The sequence below is a fragment of the Sciurus carolinensis genome, chromosome 16, assembly GCF_902686445.1.
Source record: "Sciurus carolinensis chromosome 16, mSciCar1.2, whole genome shotgun sequence".
NCBI classification, from domain to species: domain Eukaryota; kingdom Metazoa; phylum Chordata; class Mammalia; order Rodentia; family Sciuridae; genus Sciurus; species Sciurus carolinensis.
This window is the reverse complement of record NC_062228.1, coordinates 40621601-40628467: the sequence shown is the minus strand read 5'-3', so window position 1 is coordinate 40628467 and position 6867 is coordinate 40621601.

Genomic DNA, 6867 nt, shown 5'->3' with positions numbered 1-6867 from the left:
TACGGGGCCTGTGTGGGTGGAGCTTCTGCTAGTTTCAGAACTGAGGCAGTTCTGGATGTATCTACTCTGGGGTCCTGCTTGTGGATTGCTCAGAGAAGGGACCAGGGATGCCATTATTATCCCAAATCCACCAAGAGAACAATTGCAACCAGATTATTATCCAGAAAGGCCAAGTCTAGTACCTGTAGCTAAAAATAAACAGCACAAAAATCTCAGGATATTGTGATCTGTTAATGAAACTAAGGCAGATAATTCATGACTTCTAAGAGACTATGTGAAGAGACTTATAAAACCAACATGGCGCTCTGTGAGGCTATTGGATGGGGTTTCCTAGAAATCGCCACTATCCCCGGGAAGTTTTTTAAGCACAGGAATCATAGCATTCTCCTCACTGTGATTATTTGATTATCAGGTTTTCACTTTCTTACATTTTACCCAAAATAATATTTTCTTACACAGCGATGGCATGCCTAGATTCCAGTGAAATCCCACCGGGAGAGGTACAATAACACATTCCTTTGTCCTATCAGCCTAAGTATGGACATCCACAGCAGGGAAAATAGTGCTGATGGAGTTTCTCTGAGTTTGACTTTATATTTTTTGCAGACCCATATTTGGGGATTTCAGTTATCTCATCATAAGCCAGAGTATTTTATACCTCAGCATTATGGTAACATTAAGGCATTGACTTCTAGGATAATGACTATTGCTTCTGCAGCAATCTGCTCTGGAAGGACACCCTGGGAATATTTCATACTTATCAGATTTTTGACCTCTGAGGCTCTATCTACATAAATCCAAAACATATTATCATTTCAGTACCAAACTTTAAAAGAAGAGAAAAAGCAATTAACAAGTTGCCTAGTGCTGTATAGATAAAAAAAAAATCTAGATAATCAACCTAATCTTTGATTTGGCTTGATTGATTAATTAATTAAACATTTATTGAGCCAGGCCTGCACTAGGTGCTACCATGCTGTGTCCGATAGTCAGGGACCTGGAAGGTAATTTGCAAATGTTGATCCTGCCTGCAAGGAGTACTGGGAGAAGAAAGGATGCACCAAACATCCTCATCAGTGGATATGGGGAGGTTCTTTCCTCACCTACCCCAGTACCAAAATGTGCGCCTCTGGAAGTCATAAGCATCAATGCTTGGTCTGGGTAGTGCTGTGGCAGCCGGTCTCTGTGTGGAACTTATTGAATATGGATGTTTGTGCACACTTGCATATTTGTACACACATGCACACACACAGGGGATGAAGATCAAGGGAGCAGAAGTCCCACTCTCCTTGCTGGTGGGAATGTTAATCAGTCTGCATTCCAAGGAATACAATACAGCCATATCTATCAAATTATAACACGTATATATCCTTTGATGCCCTTTGACTTCTAGGAATTTATCCTAAAGATATTCTTATGATGTGCCAATGATGATATTCAGATATACTCATTTTAATTCAGTTATTCATTCATCAAATATTTAATGAGCTTCTGGCATATTCCAGTTATCATTCAGGGCACTGGAGAAACAGCAGTGAACAAAACAGAGTAATTCTTACCCTCCAGGAGATTACATGGTAGGGAGGTAGATGATAAACACACAAGGAATACATAATAAATCAGGCAGGATGGCCACGGATCCCAGTTGCCTGATGTAGTCACGTTTATGTCTTCGTATAATCGTTAGTGCCCCCTTCTGTTCTTAGAAATATCCTGGTCTGCATGATAACAATACAGTCACCTGGAGTTGGTAATAAGTACTATGAAAAAAAAAAAAACTAGGAAAAGAGGGAGAGAATGACTGCAGTGTCTGCTATTTTATGTGTCATCTATTGTGGATAGTTTGTAGGAGCAGAAAATTGGAAACAACCTAAATGTTCATCAGTTGGGAACTGGTTCATAAATTATGTTACATTTGTACAATAGAAAAAGAGTATATAGTTGTCAAAAAGAATGAGACAGAATTATGTTTGCTGCAATGGAACAATGTCCAAGATATACTGTTAAGTGAAAATAGCAAGATGCAGAATAGCACGTATAGGCAAATACAAAGAGGAATGGTGTATATCCATGGATATGTTTGACCATGCACGCAAAAGCTCTGGAAAGATATAAAAACTGTTAACATTTCTTGCCTTTGGAGAGGGATTTTGGGGTATTGAAGGTTAGGGATGAGGGAAATTTACTTTTCAGTGTACATTAGTTTATATTCTTTGACTTTTAAAAGTGATGTTCATGCATTTCTGTTATGGTTTGAATCTGAGCTATCCCAAAAGCTTAGATGTTGAATGTTTGGTTCCCAATGCAGGAGTATTCAGAGGTAGGTCTTTGGAAGGTGATTGTATCCTGAGGGTTCTTAACCTCATTAATGAATTAATTCACTGATAGTTTCATAATTTAAGGGGCTGGTGGTGAAAACGTAGGAGATGTTTTAGTCAGTTTTTTTGCCACTATCACCAAAAACATGACAAGGATAATTTTAAGGAGGAAAAGTTTATGTGGGACGACTCATGGTTTCAGAGGTCTCAGTCCGTAGACAGACAACTCCATTCCTTGGGGTCTGAGGTGAGGCAGAACATCTTGGTGGAAGTGTGCGGCAGAGGAAAGCAGCTCAGGATTTGGCTTCAGGAAGCAAAAAAAGACTAAGCTCTCAGTTCACAAAATACATACCCAAAGGCACACCCCCAGGGATTCATTCTCTCCAGCCACATCCTACCTACCTATGGTTACCAATCATTAATCCATATCAGAGGATTAATGTGCTGATTAGATTAAGGTCTCATAATCTGATCATATAACCTCTAAATTTTCTTGCATTGTCTCACACATGATTTTTTTGGGGACACTTGACACTGTAACAGGAGATAAGGTCTAGTTTGAGGAAGTAGGTCCTTGGGAGAGTGCCCTTGAAGGCTTTGTCTTGTCTCTGGCTTCTTTCTCTCTCCCTCTGTCTTCATGGGTTGAGCATCTTTTCTCCATGAGGCACTCCCCACCATGATGTTTCTTGCCTTAGGCTCAAAGCAACAGAGCCAAGTGACCATTGATGGTGAGCTGAAATGAACCTTTCCTCCTTTAAGTTGATTTCCCCAGGAATTTTGTCACAGTTCTGAAAAGCTGACTAACACAATTAACTATGGGAAAAACATCAATAAGGAAAAGAAGGAAAATTTCTCAAATCTAGCTGGGTATGAAGTACAGGAAACTTCAAGGGAAGTTCTCACTCATACTGCATTAGAATCTTTGAGAACATTTAAAATACAGATATCTGGGCCTTACTGGCAGAGGTTCTGATTCACTTGACTGTGTAAGGGGCCTGGGAATTAGTATTTAAAAGCTAAAATTGCCCAGGTGATTCTATATGTGACTGGATTGGAAATCAACACTTTTCAAACTTTAATGTTGGGCATAAATTATTTAGGGATCTTGATAAAGTACAGATTATAATTCAGTAGCTCTGGGGTGGAACACTTCTAACAAGATTCTGCAGTTCTAATAGGTCCCAGGTGAGGTAGATGCAGGTGGTACATGGACCATATGGTAGTAGCACAAGACTGGAATATCCCTGGTTCTACACAGATGATTTCCATGCTTCTGCGTATTACACATCTTCGGAGATGAGTTGCTCACTTCTTTTTGAGCAGCAACACTTCTTTTTGTTGCTGTTTCATGGGAGAGTGGGTGTGAATAATTAGCTTTCTCAAACTGGAAGATCTGCAAGCTACTGAAGAGGTCCTGGATCCTGGGCTTAAATCTTGTATTTCTATTATTCATGGAGGTCTCCTGTTCTGAGAGCACAAACACTATCCTAGGGAAACAAAAGGATCTCATGTGATAGTTCATTCATTTGTTCATTCAGGGGCTGGGTTACAATGTTATTCTGTTGGTGAACCTAAGGAAACCCCTCCATTGTGGAAAGTTCAGAGAAGGCACTGATGGCATGGGTAGTGACCTTCAGAGTCACCTTGGAGGGCATAGAAAAGTTAAGACAGAAAAGGAAATGGAGGAGAGTGATGTCAGCAAGATGGCAGAACAACACCTTTCTATCATCATCTCCCCACAGCGCACTGATTTTGATACCCTTGGTTCAGAGTAACTCTGTGGGCATTAGGGAGTCCAATGAAGTTCCAGCATAGAATAGAATCCTAAAGTCTGAGAATAGACTCATTGTAGAGGGTAAAAACAGTTTTTATTTTACTCACATCCTCCTTCCTTGATGTGTCATAGCTGAATGCCAGTAGAGAATCCTTCAGCCTGCCGTTCCTCCTATGAGGGAAAGTAAGGGTGCCTGGCTTCTACAGCTGTGTGTGGTGCAACTCAAGAGGCCCTCCTCTTCCTAGAATACTGAGGGTATCTGCAAAGTTGAGTAGCTGGGAGAGGCTGGAAACACGGAAGAGAGATGAGGACTCAAAGGAACCAGGCTTCAGAACTCAATAAACACTGCAATCCTACTAACTGGTTTTTGGACTTCATCAGGAGACATTCCCATAAGAGCCTTGGGATGCCTCATCTTTGGGACACCCCCAGCTGATTCACGGTTACCTCAATGATCCATGCACCTCACCTTTCCTCCCTCATGGCCAGTCCCCTATGTATGCTCTGGATAGTGAGTGTGAACCTTTTCAGATGGCTAGAAAGCATGCATCATCAGCCAGTTTAACTTTGCAGTATTGGGAAAGGGCACACAGACTTGATCATGTCAGGATACCACCCTAGGGAAAACAACAGGGAGGTTCTTGTCACCCGTTCTGATTTTGTAGAATTAAGAGAGGGCATGCAACACTTACAAATTTCCCCCTAAAATGGAACAAGAGGAGTAGAAAAGACCCTTCCAAAAAGTGGTCTGAGAGGACCTCAGGATCCCAAGCCAGGATGATAAGTAAAAGTCTTTCTCTCCTAAAGTTAATCAATGAAGACTGGAGGAAATGACTATTTCTTCAAAGGTGAAGATAGTAATGCAAGACTTCAAGGAGCTTTGACAAGGAAAAAATAAAACTCCAAAGGAACACCACTATTTTCCAGTAATTGATCTCAAAGAAGTAAAGAAGTATGAAAATTGCTTGATAAAATATTTAAAATAATTACTTTAAGGAAGCTCAGCTAGCTTCAAGAGATTTCAGAGTGACAACTCAATGATATCAAGAAAGAATGCATGAACGAAACAAAAAGTTCAACTGAGACAGAAATCATAAAAAAGAGCCACATAGAAGTTCTGAAGCTGAATAAAACAATGAATGAAATGAAAAATGCAATAAAGAGTTTTGACTGCAGACTTGATCAAGCAGAGGAAAGAATCTGTGAACTGGAAGACGGGTAGTTTGAAATTATCCAGTTAGGGGAGAAAAAGAGAAAGAGAGAGAGAGAGAGAGAGAGAGAGAGCAAGAATAAAAAGGAATGAGAAAATATCACAGGATTTCTGAAACATCACAAAGAGAAATAGTGTACACATCCTAGGACTTTCAGAGAAGAGGAAAGGAATGAAAACATCTGAAGATGTAATGATTGAAAACTTCCCAAATATTGGGAAATATGTGATATCCAGTTATAATATATAAAAGAATGAAACTCAATGGTAAAGTAAGTATATAGCCCAATTCAGAATATTCTACTATTGTAATAGTGGTATGAAAATTAATTTTAACTTGAGTTTATAGGTTAAAAGTAAGGAGTATTAAAAATAACTTATTTTTAATAATAATTTGTTAATGGATACATAATACAAAAATAAATAAATTGTACCATCAAAAGCATCAAATGTGGTGGGAGAAGAAGTAAAAGCATGGACTATTTGTATGTGATCAGAGATAAGTTGTTACCCGCTTAAAATAGATGGTTGTAATGTAAGATGTTTTATGCAAGCCCCTTGACAATTGCAAAGCAGACACCTATAGTAGATTTACAGAAGGTGAAGAGAAAGGAATTGGAGCCTCTGACCGTGGAAAATCATCAAACTGAAAAGAATTAAAAAGCAAGGAGGAAAGGAACAGAAGAACTTCAAAATCATAAAACAAATGGCAATAGTAAGTCCTTATTTATCAGTAACTGGTTTAAGTGTAAATGGATCAAATTTGACAATCAAAACACATTGAGTGGCTGAATGTATTTTGAACATGCAACAAAGAAAATCAATACCTGATATACCTTGCCTACAAGAAAGTCACCTCAGCTTAAAGAACACACATAGACTGAAGTTGAAGGATGGAGAAAAAAGATATTCTAGGAAATGGATAACCAAAAGGGAACAGGGGTGCCTATGCTTGTATCAGATCAAATAGAATTTAAGTCAAAACTGTCACAAGAGACAAAGAAAATTATTATATAATAATTAAGGAATCAATTTATCAAAAGGATATAACAATTGTACATATGTATGCACCCAATGTTGGAGCACCTAAATATATAAAAGCAGATATTAACAAATTGGAAGGGAGAATAGACATTAACATGATATTAGTAGGTACTTTAGTACCCCATTTTCAACAATTGATAGATTATCCAGGTAGAACATCAATAAAAACAATTGGATTTAAACCATACTTAAGATCAAATGGGTCTCACAGAAAAATACAGACAGTCCATTGAGCAGTAACCGAATATGCATTCTTCTCAAGCAGGATTCCAGGATTAATTAGGCCATGAAACACATCGTAATATGTGCAAAAAATTGAAATCATATCAAGAAGCTTTTCTGGCAGCAATGGTATGAAACTAGAAATCAATAACCTAAGGAAAACTGGAAAAAGGGCAAATATGTGGAAAGAAAACAGCACATTCCTGACAACTAAGACCATTCAGGCTTTTAGAGCAAAATAGCATAAACTGGGTAGCTCATCAACAAAAAACACATTTCTCACAGTTCTGGAGGCTGAG